We start from the raw sequence: 14,295 nt of genomic DNA, 5'->3' as shown, positions 1-14,295 counted from the left end.
ATCGTGCCACTGCCCTCCAGCCTGGGTGACAGAGTGAAACTCTGTCTCGAAATAAAACCAAAACAAACAAGCAAAAAAAGAAGTAAGTACATATATTCTATGCAGCAGAAGTACAGACTTGCCCAAGTTATAGTTAGTAGCAAAGCCAGAACCGGGACTCAGCTTTCATCACCACCACCTGGTCCTTTGTTCTTTCCTCGATCATTATTTCCTTCATTCACACTTAATCCAAATACAAAGATTACATATCTGTTATTTTTCACTAGGAAATAAAAATTTTTACTTTAAAATCCATCCCAGGTATATTCAATGTCAAAGAAAAGAATTACCTTTGATGGTTTGTCTTTGCATTTGATCTCAGTGTACTTGGAAGAGTAAACATGCCAGCAATCAAGACCAGGACCTTTCTCTGGCCTTGGAACCCTTGGGACTGGAAGAGAATTAAGTCAGGTGGGAGTCACATGCTTAATCACAAGGTAAGTTTCCAGCACAAGTTTCCAACCTTTTGCCTAAGGCTCACTTTCAGACGTTCCTCTGCAGTTCTACCAGCCACTCTGTGTGTCACTGTTTTCTAACACTTTGTGCTAGCAATGCCGACTTCTGGCAAAAAAAAAAAAAAAAAAAAAAAGTCTTTGTTCCTCCATTTCAAGGTGATGCAACTGTCACCTATAATCAGTAGGTGGTTTCCAGAAGAGAACTCATGCTTCAGACCTGTGACTCTGCTTCCCTGCTGTGGAAACAGCTGCCAAGTGTACACTGTCAGTCTGTATTTTCAGGGAGAGGAATAAAAGCATTTGTGTTTATAAACTTCTATTGTTTCGTTCCATTTACTTGTCATTTCTTTTCGTATGTAATGGTTCAGGGACAGTGTGCCTTTTCTGAGATTTTTATTGATTTTTTTTAAACAGGCTATTTTTTATGCCCTGGCAGTATTTTAGTCCCTGGCAGAGATAGAGTCTACCTATAATTCAAACATCTTGGACCCAGTAACCACAAGTATCTTCTTGGAATATTGACTCTTTGTATTTTTTTGGGTCTTATCTAATTTTGTAGTCGTGAGCTGGTGCAGTGTTTGGATATTGAAACATGGATTCTAACCCCACAGTCTAGTCTTGGAAGGGCAGGGCAGGAAGAGTTTATCCACCAATACTTTATTTCCATTCACTAACCCAGCAGGTTCTGGCTTTAGTCATTCCACTGAGAAATGACAAAGCAGACAGAAAAACCAGGAGACTGCAAGAATCCTGAGGGCCAGGGTTCAAGGAAGCTCTTTAATTTGTGAGCCTTTGGAATTAAAATCAGTATGCATGGTTCACCGTGTAAAAATAACAGCATGGGCCAGGCGCGGTGGCTCCTGCCTGTAATCCCAGCACTTTGTGAGGCAGAGGCAGGCAGATCACCTGAGGTCAGGAGTTTGAGACCAGCCTGGCCAACATGGTGAAACCCTATCTCTACTACAAATACAAAAAAAATTAGCCAGGCGTGGTGGTGGGCGCCTGTGATCCTAGCTACTTGGGAGGCTGAGGCAGGAGAATTGCTTGAACCTGGGAGGTGGAGGTTGTAGTGAGCAGAGATCATGCCATTGCACTCCAACCTGGACAACAGAGGGAGACTCCGTCTCAAAAAAAAAAAAAAAAAAAATAGCAGCATGAATATTTTTTTAAATGCCCTGGCTGAGCAAAACAAGCAAGGTCTACAGAGCCTGAAAATGCTGCAGAACAGAAGCAAACATTCAAAGGAAATCTCTAAAGACAGACAAAGTAAAATAAAAGGTTCTTTTGGCTCAGAAGTCAAGACTGTCCTTAGAGGCCATATAGTGACTTTAGGATACTCGCGAGCCAGAGAGAGCTGCCAAGGTACAACAAAACACAACAGGCTTTTAACCTTAAGCAAGCTAAATACAATGAAGAATAAGCACAGATAGAGCACAACATCAGAGCCATGCTTTCTCTAAGAGGTCTGAAAGTTTTCCATCTTCCTGCGGAGAAAGATTAGAATTGCACTAAAATGACTCTGTGCCTGCAAATGGAAATCCAGGAGCACCATGAGAATGAGAGTTAAGATGGAAGAAAATAAAAGGACGGTACCTGCCAGGTATGGTATATGCATAGATCAGTAGGGAGTGCTGTTTTGCTTTTTGCACATTCCACAGGGAGGAGACATTTCAGACAAAGATTTGGTTTTTGAAGTCTTAGCTTAGAATGTTTCCATTTTCTTGCCCATCGTCACAAACTTTTTATGCTTTTTATGTGCATTCAACTCCTTGATCCAGATTGCTATGGATACTGTAACCACTTTCTTGAGTATTTGGGATCAAAAATGTGCAGACAGCCACATTTGGGATCAAAAAGGTGCGGGCAGCCCTAGACTCTGTCTTCTGGCTTCTCTGGCCCTCCAGGAATGGTCCCTGGGGAAAAGGAGGTGTTCTGAGCCTACCTCTAGGATGCAGTAGAGCATAAGATAATTAATGCAAGAAGGGAAGGAGAGGCTTGAGCAAAGTGGGCTGAATGTGTGGAATGGAATGGCTGGATCACCTGGACTGAAGTAGGCTGAAGGCGGCCAATGGGATCATCTGGTCCCAAATCCCACGTGATGGAGGAATCCTCTGCTCAAGATTCCTGACCAGTGGTCAGCCAACCCCTGCTTGGAATCCTCAGAGATATTTCTGGCAGACCCAGAGTTACAGCACTCAGATCTCTCTCCAAGAAAGGACTTAGCAACCCAGCTTCAAGGAATGTGGTTAGCTGAGAACCTCCAGCTGTTAGTGCCTTCTGGGTCTGTCTCTTCTCTTGAGCTGAAATCAGTCTTCTCTGGCAGCCCCAAAAAATGGCTGAGCAAGGCAGTAGGATAAAGTCCCGGCCACTGCTGCCCAACAGGGTACTCCTCTAAGGGCCAAGCTTTGCTATGGTGCTCCCCATGCGGCAGGCAGAGACTTTGTTTTTCCTGCATCACAGCCTGAAGGCTCTATTATCCAATCCTGCTTTCCGTCCTTCTCCTCCCCTAGGTATTACTCCTCAGTAAGTCTTAATAGGTGAACCACAGGGGATTTTTAGGGTGTGAAACTGTTTTATATGATACTATAATGGTGGAAACAGGACACTATGCATTTGTCAAAACACATAGAACTTTACAACACAGAAAGTTAACCTTTATGTACGCAAATCAAAGAAAAATCATTTAGGCAGTCAGAGGAAATGCAGATGAAATGCAGACTGTGACAAATCAATCTAACTGTATTACAAATATATAAAACAACTGCACTGAAGATGGTATAGGGAAAAGCTGTTGACCTAAGTAACTTTGGGAATTAGTGGAGTCCGTTAAGACAAAAGGCGAAAGAAACTGTACGTAAGCACTGTCATCTGGTTGATAAAGTTGTTTCTCATGGGGATCCACGTTAACAACTCTAATACCACTATATGTATACATTGCAGTTGAACAATTGAGTGGATGAATGGCAGATGGTGGGAGCCAGGTTTCAGGTTGTAGTGGAAAGTTACAGATAAGCAAGGGGAGGTCTAGAGTGACCCATATGATAATGAATTAGAGTTGCAGACCTCAGTATGAATTCATGTTTAGTTTAATATAGATACAGATGGTTACACATAGAAGTCAGCACACACGGGCTGAGTGCAGTGGCTCACGCCTGTAATCCCAGCACTTCAGGAGCCCGAGGCAGGCAGATCACGAGGTCAGGAATTGGAGACCAGCCTGGCCAACATGGTAAAACATCTCTACTAAAAATACAAAAATTAGCTGGGCGTGTTGGCAGGTGCCTGTAATCCCAGCTACTCAGGAGGCCGAGGCAGGAGAATCACTTGAAACTGGGAGGTGGAGGTTGTAGTGAGCTAAGATTGTGCCACTGCACTCCAGCTTGGGTGACAGAGAGTGAGCTCAGGCCCCCCCCCCCCCCAAAAAAAAAAGAGAAGTCAGCACACATACATATATCTCCTTGCCCTATCAGCTGAGAGGGCCTAGAACCAATGGCACCCCAGTATCAACAAGCACATCTAGCACCAAGATTTTGGTTTTCAGCACCATGCACCAACGAAAGGAACCAGGGATACTTGAAGAAATTGCTGATTCTAGGACTTGGTCGGGGAACATGTAAGATGAGCCTGGAGTATCTTGTAGAACCAGAAGGTTAAAAAAAAAAAAGTGCTCAAAACACAAATACAACACCAAGACCCACAATAATGGGGTCTAGCAAAGGGACACAGAAGCCAAATGAGAGAGCGCTCAATGGGTGAAGCTGGAACAATTTGAGCAACAAAATTAATATATCAGTATTTGATTACAACTCAGAATATTAAAAGAAATCCACAAGTCCCTACAAATATAAGTTAATGATTAAACAAATAAATAAATGAAGAGAAGAGATAAATGTCCATGATGGAATTCCAAATAATTTATGTAGCCAAGCATGGTGGCTCACACCTATAATCCCAGCACTTTGGGAAGCCGAGGCTCCACTGTAGCCTTGACTTCCCAGGCTCAAGCGATCCTCCTGCCTGAGCCTCCCAAGTAGCTGGGACTACAGGCACGTGCCACCACACCCAACTAATTTTTTTTTTAATTTTCTGGAGAGATGGGGAGTCTCACAATATTGCCCAGGCTGGTCTTGAACTCCTAGCCTCAAGGGCTCCCTCTGCCTCAGCCTCCCAAAGTGTTGGGATTAAAGTGCAGTGACTCATGCCTATAATCCCAGCGCTTTGGGAGGCTGAAGCAGGCAGATCACCTGAGGTCAGAAGTTTGAGACCAGGCTGACCTACATGGAGAAACCCCATCTCTACTAAAAATACAAAATTAGCCAGGCATGGAGGCACATGCTTGTAATCCCAGCTACTTTGGAGGCTGAGGCAGGAGAATCGCTTGAACCCGGGAGGCAGAGGTTGCGGTGAGCAGAGATCACACCATTGCACTCCAGCCTGGGCAACAAGAACGAAACTCCATCTAAAAAAAAAAAAAAAAAAAGAAAGAAAGAAAGGATCCCAATCTGAGCTCTGTTGTCTAGATGGGATCTGGACAGAGGGACTGTGGTCTTCTCTGGCGTATTCCTCTATCACCATGCCCTATTTGGGAGGTGGGTTTGCTCAAGCAGCAGTGAGGCAATGCTCTTCCTGGCGTTCTCCAGCCAGGGACCATCACACTGGCCAGTGCTGAGATAAGGAGCCTGTGGCAGAAGGTAAGCCAGTTGCCTCACCAAGCACTGCTGCTCCCCTGCCTGGCCTCCGCAGCAAGACTTTCTGCATGAAGGAAGCTGTGTGTGGCTTTCTGTTCCAGCCCAGTCTCCCGATCTTGTCGAGAACTGGCACTGTGAGTGGCACTGAGCGAAGCCACCATCCCCAGTGTTGTTTCTTCTTTCATGCTGCATCACAGACTTGACATCGAGTACATTCCCACTGCCTTTCAGTAAATGAAACTATTGGGGGTAGAATTCCTACAAAGAATTCTCACAGATGCTGGAGAGGAGGCCAGTTGGTGGGAAGGCGTGATAGGGAGGCACGGTGGAGAAGTCCTTAGATTCAGTGCCAAGACTTCTGTTTTAGTCCGGGCCTTGTCGCTGACCAGTGGTGGGTAAGGAAATTCCCACTCCAGGGCTAATTTTCCCTGCCTGGTAAATGAGGTGGCAGAGCTAGGTCATTTCTTAGGGCCTCTCAATTTTTGTCCTCTAGGATCCAACCCTTGAGTCAAATGACTTCCACGCCCTAAATGTCCCCATGCTGGGCCCTTCCACAATTTTTGTGTCCTCATCGCAGCCCACTATGTTGTCTTCTCTGAGTGCTTTGCCTGGTGACAAATCAGCTGGCTTCAGAATGGGACCGTCACAATGATATCTGGCTGCCAGCCACAAAGATAAGAGAATTAGAGAGTTTGGAGCTGAACAGAATCCTCAAAAATGTATCTCCCCGCAGAAACTGGTCACTACTTTTGTCAAGCATAAGAGTATCCATAAATGTGTGCCATTAGAGATGTCCTGAAGGAACTCTGATGTGCCTCTCTCACCCTCTGCAGGAGGCTGAACAATGACTACAAATTTATCAGGTCCTAATCTCTGGAACCTGTAAAGGTTACCGTTATCTTATTCTTTTGTTTTGGAGACAGAGTCATGCTCTGTTGCCCAGGCTGGAGTGCAGTGGTGCAATCATAGCTTCCTACAGCCTTGACCTCCTGAGCTCAAGCGATCCTCCTACCTCAGCCTTCCAAGTAGCTGGGACTACAGGCGTGTGCTACCACGCCCAGGTAATTTTTTTTTTTTTTTGGTAGAGACAGGGGTCTCACTGTGTTGCCCAGGCTAATCTTGAACCCCTGGGCTCAAGCAATCCTCCTTCTTCGGCCTCCCAAAGCACTGAGATTATAGGCATGAGCCACCACACAGGCATGAGCCACAGTGCCCAGCCAGGTTATCTTATTTGGAACAATGTTTTATTATTTGTAAATATCTTACTGTATTTGCTAATGTGATGAAATTAAGGATTTCTGAGAGAGGGAGACTATCCTGAATTATCTGGGTGGGCCTTAAATGCAACCCCAAGCGTCATTATACAAGAGAGGCAAAGGAAGATTTCATACACACAATGTCACCACGGAGGTCAACATCAAAAGGATATGGTCACAAGTCAAGGAATGCTGGCAGCCACCAGACACCAAAAGAGGCAAGGGACAAGGACCAGATGATTTCCTGGAGCCACTGGAGGGAGTACCGGCCGGTCAACCCCAGTTCTCGCCTCCAGAACTGGGAGAGAATGCATTTCTGGTTTTGTTCTGTTTTAAGTTACAAAGTTCGTGGTCATTTGTTAGAGCAGCCACAGGAGACTGACACACCCTCTTCCTAAATTTCAGGGACATCTTCCTTTCCTACAGATTTTCTCTTTTATGCTAACAAACAAAGCCACCTGTCAGGTGGGTCAGGATCCATTCTTTCCGTCAGAAGCCCAGCAGGTAACACTCTTTGACTTGAGGGTTTAATAAAGGGACTATTTACAAAGGTCTGAGGAGGATTTGGGAGGCCACAGGAGACGGCAGTGTAGCCCAGGGCTGCCCACTGTAGGAGATGCTGTCACTGCCTTAGGCCTCAAGGGTCAGGGGAGAGAGTTGAGTGCAGGGGGTGGTTGCTGACAGGAGTCCTGGCCTTCAGTCAGGGGACGCCACTAGCCCATGGAAGCAGCGGGAAAGGAAGAAGTGGACTAAATCCTTCATGGCACACTCCCCTCCCTCTAAACCTACCTGCAGGTGCCCTCCTCTGGCTAAATCTACCTGGAAGCCAGATGTAAGGGTGCCAGCCTGGCCAGCCTCCCAGACACAGCGCGGGTAGAAAATGATGGAGAGTGATTTCTAAGGCCAAATGGAAAAATCCAGCACCCATGTAACTTTAGCTCCCTCTCAAGGCTCTCCACATGACCAGTCTGGTTTCAAGAAATAGAAGGACCCCTGGACCTTGCTCAGTGACCCAGGGCAACTCCCCACCTCTCTGAGCCTCATTTTCCAAAGCTGTGAAGTGAAGGGTTTCGAATAGAGAGTAAGATCCCTTTCAGCTCTGGTGCTCATGATTCTAAAAGCAGATCTCATGCTTTTTCCCAGGCTCGGCTGATGCGTGCCTCAAGTCCTGACAGCTGTGTATGAACTAAGATACATCTATCCAGGCCTCTCTTTTCCATGACGTATCCTTGCATCTGAACAAGCACGTGCGGTGCCTGCTGGAAATCCAGCCACTCCAAGGAAGAGAGCAGGCTGTGTTCTCACGTGGTATGCAGACACACACACAAGTGTGCTGGAAAAGGAAACGTGAGACTACAAAAACCAGACCGGCCCTGGAGAGCTAGCTGTGAGAGACAAGGAGACAGGCATAAGGCAAGCCACTCCCCGCCAGGCTGCGTCAGCAGGTCGCAGGCACCCCTGCTTGTTCCTGCAGGAAACTCGAGGGGGCATCGCAGCTAACTATGGCTAGTGCAGCCCTCAGGCTGGCCAGCAACGCGACTGCCAGGTCCGGCAGGCCAAGCAAAGCCTCGGCTGCCAGCAGCCATGCAGATGGTAATGATTAACCAGAAAGTCAAACTATGGAAAGTTCCAAGGGCCAGGAGAGTCCTTCATTGCATAATAAACATACCAAGCCCTCCCTGCCACCTTGGGGTATTTTGTTCTGTATTGTGTCTGCTTTCGCAACTCGTCCTTTCTGCTTGTATCATCTGGAAGCTCATTTTAAAAATATAGGCTTATGGCCAGGCATGTGGCTCACACCTATAACCTCAGCACTTTGGGAGGCCGAGCAGGGCGGATCACCTGAGGTCAGAAGTTCAAGACCAGCCCGCCTGGCCAACATGGTGAAACCCTGTCTCTACCAAAACTACAAAAATTAGCTGGGTGTGGTGGCAGGTGCCTGTAATCCCAGCTACTCAGCAGGCTGAAGCAGGAGAATCGCTTGAATCTGTGAGGCGGAGGTTGCAGTGAGTCGACATCGCATTACTGCACTCCAGCCTGGGTGACAGAGCAAGACTGTCTAGAAGAAAAACAACAACAACCAAACAAACAAACAGGCTGAAGCTAAAGAAGAAGGTATCTGGTATCTTCATTGCCTCTAGAAGACTGAAAGTGCAGAAGGTGTGGAAGCCCTGCCCTCTCTGCCATCCCCAAAATCTTGGGAGGCCTGGGATGAGCAACAGGTTTCCCTTCCTTTCCCCAGTTTCCCCTACTTATTAAACTAGGACCCTGCACAATGACTGATGGGCCATGAATGAGAACGGTTTACAGTGTATTATTTGAGGCAGGGACGTCAAAGGAAGACCCGAATTCCAATATTTTAAAAAAGTCTCCCAGAACTGCTGATTCCTAAATTCCATTGTCCTCTTGTTTCCAGCAAAATAATTTGATTCTTGTTATAAATACACCCATGCTTGGCCAGTGTGCGTTTTAAGGTTGTCCCATGAATTAAGAGCCTCAAGGCTTTCCTGGAGGTGAGGAAGGAAGGGGAGCCTGGGAGAGGCTGGGAATGGGGTGGGAGAGGGGCCACCAAGAAAAAGGAAAGAGGGAGAGGGCTCTGGGCACCCAGGAAGGACATCACACCTGCTTCCTACTGCTGCCAGGCTCTGTCCCTGAAGAGCTGGTGCTAGGAATTGTTCTGAAAATTCAGGTAAGCAGCCTCTTTATGAAGGAACACAGCATGAGCCTGCGGTCCGGACCTCAACCATCAGAAAGGAGAGTGCCTTTCCTGCCAGGGAACAGATAACCACGGTGGCATGTGGCCAGGGGTTTCCTGGGAATCTCCCTGCCCTAAGTGCATCTCCCCTAGTCACTGTCACACTGAAGCCTAAAAGTCCCCCAAGAGAGCCGCACCAGTGTATGAATTCATTGATTACTTTCAAATAGTTTGCTAAACATCAAGTGCCGGTTAAAGGGGGTTCTGATGGACCAAATAAAAAAAAAAAAAGAGGATCAATTCTGGATATGAGAGATGGAGGGTATATATTGCACAGCAGGGCTTGGTGTGAGTCCACAGCTGGGATCGTCCCTGTCTTGTTAGAGCGTGACTGAGATCTCTGGAAAAAACAAAAAGATATCCCCGATATCTTGAGCGGCCTGGGATGAGCAGGGAAGCCTCTAGGAGAGCACAGAGAAAGGTGAAGAAGGCAACTTGCTTCATGATTTTACCTACACCTGGAGCTGCCTGGAACAGTTTCCTTGCTCAGATGCAATTACGCCGTGCATCTCCTGCCCGGTGCCCTGTGAGTCTTCCAAACTCTGCTCTCCAAGATGCCTAAGCGTGTTTTGCCCACACTAGCGCTGTGCCCATGTTGCAAGAGTTATGACTCTTGTCCATCAGCTTCTATGTGCAGTACTCTTCAAACAGACACAAATGGCTTAAGCCGGGAATTATTAGATTTACTAGAACTATAATGTTGGGTTTAAGCACTCATGCCCAAATTAGATAGCCCTAAATTAGAATGCCAACTCCAATGCTTACGAGCTGTCTGCTTTTGTGCATTTTGTCTCCTTCTCTAAACCTTGCAATCGCTATTTGCAAACTGGGGATAATAATAGTATTCACCTGACAGGTGGCCATGAGGATTAAACAAATGACGTGATGCAAGGGAAGCACTTAGCACAATGCCTGGGTCATAGTAAGTGCTCAGTCAATGTCAGCCATTGATTTATTTCTCATCTACTTTTACTTCAAGTAAAAGTTGGCAAACTAGTTTCAAGATCATTATACATGTAAACCAGACTCAGGCTGAGCTCACAAATTTCTTCTTTGAAAAAGCCACAGAATTCTTTTGTAAGTCATGATCTCCTGTTTGTTTTTTTTTTGTTGTTGCTGTTGTTGTTTTAAATCAGCTACATTTAGCTCTTAAATTTCATATCTCAGTTTGAAATCCTAAAGTCATCCTTCCAAAAATACAAGTGGTTCAGCCGATGGCATTGAAAAAAAAAAACAAGAAAAAACCATATTTTTGCTTTATATAACATTAGGTCAGAGGTGGGACTCATTTCCACAACTACAAAGGTAAATAAATTACACTTATACCATTTTCTTTTCCTTTCCTTTCCTTTCCCTCTTTTTTCCTTCCTTCCTTCCTTCCTTTCTTTTTTTCTTTTCTTTTCTTTTCTTTCTTTTCTTTGTTGTTATTTTGAGACAGAGTCTCGCTCTGTCACTCAGGCTGGAGTGCAGTGGCACAATCTTGGCTCACTGCAACCTCTGCCTCCTGGGCTTAAGCAATTCTCCTGCCTCAGCCTCTGGAGTAGCTGAGATTACAGGCACCTGGCACCACACCCAGCTAATTTTTGTATTTTTAGTAGAGATGGGGTTTCACCATGTTGGCCAGGCTGGTCTCAAACTTCTGGCCTCAAGTTATCTGTCTGCCTTGGCCTCCCAAAGTGCTGGGATTATAGGCATGAGCCACCATGCCCAGCCTACACTTACTTCATTTAATGCGAGGATGTAATTTGGCAATGCCAACCCTAAAGACTAGTTTTGTTGTTGTTGTGGTGGTTGTTATTGTTGTTTTCAGTTTTATGTCTGGGAGAACAGCTAAGCTCTTCCCTGAAGGTCCTAGGCTGTCTCCCAGGGTCCTTCCTAGCTGGGGTCCAAGCACAATCCTCCTCTCCCCAGCTCAAATTGAAATTACATTGCATTTGTTGGTGTGCATTTTATAGTTTCAAACATCACTGACTTCTTATTTCCAGACTGCTCCCAAACTACTTTTCCTTGGGTTAACACAACAACCTCTTTTACACATAACATATTTATTGAGTGTTTATCATATGCCAGATGCAATTCTAAATGCTTCCTGTGGATTAACTAATCTTATCTTCATGATATCTTTGTGAAATAGGTACTGTTATTATCATCCTTCTCCAGAGGATATTATTTTGAAGAAACTGAGGCACACAGGTTTGTGTAATTTGCCCAAGATGACCAAGCTAAAATGTGGCAGAGCTGAGATGTGAACCCAGGCAGTCTGGCTACAGAGCCTGGCACTTTCCCATTGAACCTTACCACCTCGGTACGGCACAGTGGCTCACGCCTGTAATCCTGACAATTTGGGCAGCTGAGGCAGGAGGATCGCTTGAGACCAGGAGTTCAAGACCAGCCTGGGCAACACAGAGAGACCCCCATCTCTACACAAAAATTTAAAAATTTACAAAAAATAGCCAGGCGTAGTGGTGCATGCCTGTAGTTTCAGCTCCTGGGGAGGTTCAGGTGGGGGGATCACTTGAGCCCAGGAGGTCGAGGCTGCAGTGAGCTAGGACTGTGCCACTGCACTCCAGCCTGGATGACACAGCAAGACCCTGTATCTAAAAAATAAAACAAACAAACAAAAACTATACCACCTCTCAGAGAAAAAGTGATGTTTATCAGAGATGCAGTTTGGACAAGAATCCTAACTCCACTTATTCTTAGGAGCACTCTTCCTTCCCACAGAACATTCCGTCCTGACCCCGTGACCCTGCTCCTCCCAGCCTATTCTCAGGGGCATTCTTTGACAAAATACGAAAAAGCCACACTCACAACAATATCCTTCTTATTTCTGTCAAACAGGGCTGCAAAAATATTCAAGGCAGTATGGCTCAGACTTAGGGGGAGGGGGCCCCAGCCCCACCTTCACCACTCAGTGGCAGGGTGCCCTCAAGCCAGTCACTCAGTGGCTCTTCCTTTCCACTCCACACAGCAGAGTGGGGGTCATGCCAAAAGCTACCTTATGGGGCTTTGTGAGGATTCCATGAGCTCATCTGTGTAATGTGCTCAGCCCCATGCCTGGCTCAATAAGTAATCTGTTATCATAAAGGAAGATCAATAATTAGCTGTTACAATTATTGATCATGTAGTTCATAACCGTGAGCACAATTAGAAGGACAAATTCAGAAAAGACTTGGAGAGAGAGGCCGAGTTGTAATATCAGCTCTCTGGGGCTCTGCCCCTTGTCTGTCCCTGCACGAGAGGTCAGGTGCCTGAGATGGAACAGCTCGCTCGCTGAGCCTGGTTGGCACTCCCACCTCCAGCGGGTTCCCCAGGGCAGAAGGCGATCATTAAAGGAGGCGGATGGGAGAATGGAGTAAAAGCCTAGACAGGGGCAAGCTAGAAATCCCTCCGTCAATCAACTTTGTTCCATAAGCAGTCATTTTCAGTCTAGGCAAAGCACTGCTTGTTGCAGGTCAGCAGTTATGCAAATTGTTTTAAAAGCATGCTTTTAACTGGGAACCTCGACATAAAAGTCAGGTACGGATGGAGCTACTTAGTTGGAAGTGGGAGGAGGAGGCTCCTGGTGCCCCCAGGCTCCACGTTGAACTCCACAAAGGGGACCTGCATCCCTTCCAAAGAGCAAGGATGTCCTTAGATCATAAGATGTTTTCTTTTCTTTTTCTTTTCTTTTTTGAGACAGAGTCTTGCTCAGTTGCCCAGACTGAAGTGCAGTGGTGTGATCTCAGCTCACTATAACCTCCACCTCCCGGGTTCAAGTAATTCTCCTGCCTCAGCCTCCTGAGTAGTTGGGATTACAGATGCCTGCCACCACGCCCAGCTAATTTTTATATTTTTAGTAGAGATGGGGTTCCACCATATTGGCCAGGCTAGTCTCGAACTCCTGACCTCAAGTGATCCGCCCGCCTCGGCCTCCCAAAGTGCTGGGATTACAGGTGTGAGCCACCGCGCCCAGCCACACAAGACGTTTTTTAAGTTCAAAAGCCATTTTCTAAGAGAAACAAATGTATATAATAAACGTGAACCCAGCTGAGTACTCCTTATGCAGAAGCCATGCTGAGTTCTCTGAGCAAGTCCAATGTCAGCACGTGTATTGCCAAGGCTGGCCTTCCAGAGACCGACTGCCGGGTGTCTCTCACGAAGCCAAAGGCTGTATGCAGGCTCCTGGGTAGACCAGTTAGCTCTGCCCCAGACAGAAACGTTTAAGACAGCACTTGAGCTCTGTCCATAAACGCAGGGCACTGATGCTCAAGGGCCCTGACCAGCGTCTGTGCCACATCCCTGCACCCGGAGAAACAACTCAAGGTAGTTGTCCCCATGGCAGTGGGCAGAAGGAAGGGATGGAGAGAGCATCTGGGCCTGAAGAACACACGGCCCAGGTCCCAGAAAACAGTCGCGCCCAGTTCACCGTGGTGAGAATGCTTTTCCCAGCCCTGTCCCCTTCTCACTTCTCCCAAAATCTATTCCCAGATGAAGGTATTTATGACTGCTCCTGGGTATTTCAGGGGCGGAAAGAAAAAAGAAGAGAAGAGAAGACAGACGCAAAGGGAAAAGAAAAGAAAAGAGAAAAGAAAATAAAGAAAAGAGCAAAATCAGGGATTCACAATATTTACTTCCTAGAATTCTGCCATTTAATACCTCCCACACCAAACAAAATATGTGGTTCCAGAGACTCAAGAATTAAAGTTCAACTTGGAAAGAGAGAGGCAAAAGGAATGCCTGAATTTATTCCAGATTCGAGGCCAGTCCACCCACCACCCGGCGCATACCCAAGCGAGGGAAACACCTCAGCCCCGGGCTTAAACGACAGCACCTCGTTTTGATCAATAAGTGTGAAGTGGCCGCAGGAACGTGCAGTCCCCCGTTTCCTACCTCTTCGGCGGGGGTCCCCAGAGTCGGTCCCCAGGGTCGCTCCCCTCTCCCTTCTGCACCACCTGCTACCGCTGATTTCGCATCTCTCCTGGGGAAGCCACGGGGCGATCAGGGAGGAGTTCCGAGGAAGGAAGGGGAGGGCATGGTCTCCCAACCAAGCACTTAGTTCCAGGGAAAAGGATGTTTTGTAACTTTCAGCTTGAATTTCCAGAGGCAGAACAGGAAATGTC

At 46.7% G+C, this 14,295-nt stretch overlaps 1 protein-coding gene across 1 annotated transcript in view; it reads right to left on the bottom strand.

Annotated features, from left to right (window-relative positions):
* The window catches only part of TACC1 (transforming acidic coiled-coil containing protein 1), a 128,385-nt gene extending 114,301 nt beyond the window's left edge, over positions 1–14,084 (bottom strand). The window contains exon 1 of the mRNA XM_063610918.1: positions 14,066–14,084. The gene's annotated coding sequence lies outside the window, so the exon portion shown is untranslated. The remainder of the gene's footprint in view (positions 1–14,065) is intronic.
* Between the last annotated feature and the right edge of the window lie 211 nt (positions 14,085–14,295).

Source organism: Symphalangus syndactylus, chromosome 10 (genome assembly GCF_028878055.3).
Source record: "Symphalangus syndactylus isolate Jambi chromosome 10, NHGRI_mSymSyn1-v2.1_pri, whole genome shotgun sequence".
NCBI lineage: Eukaryota > Metazoa > Chordata > Mammalia > Primates > Hylobatidae > Symphalangus > Symphalangus syndactylus.
This window is presented reverse-complemented; position numbering and strand designations above follow the sequence as displayed.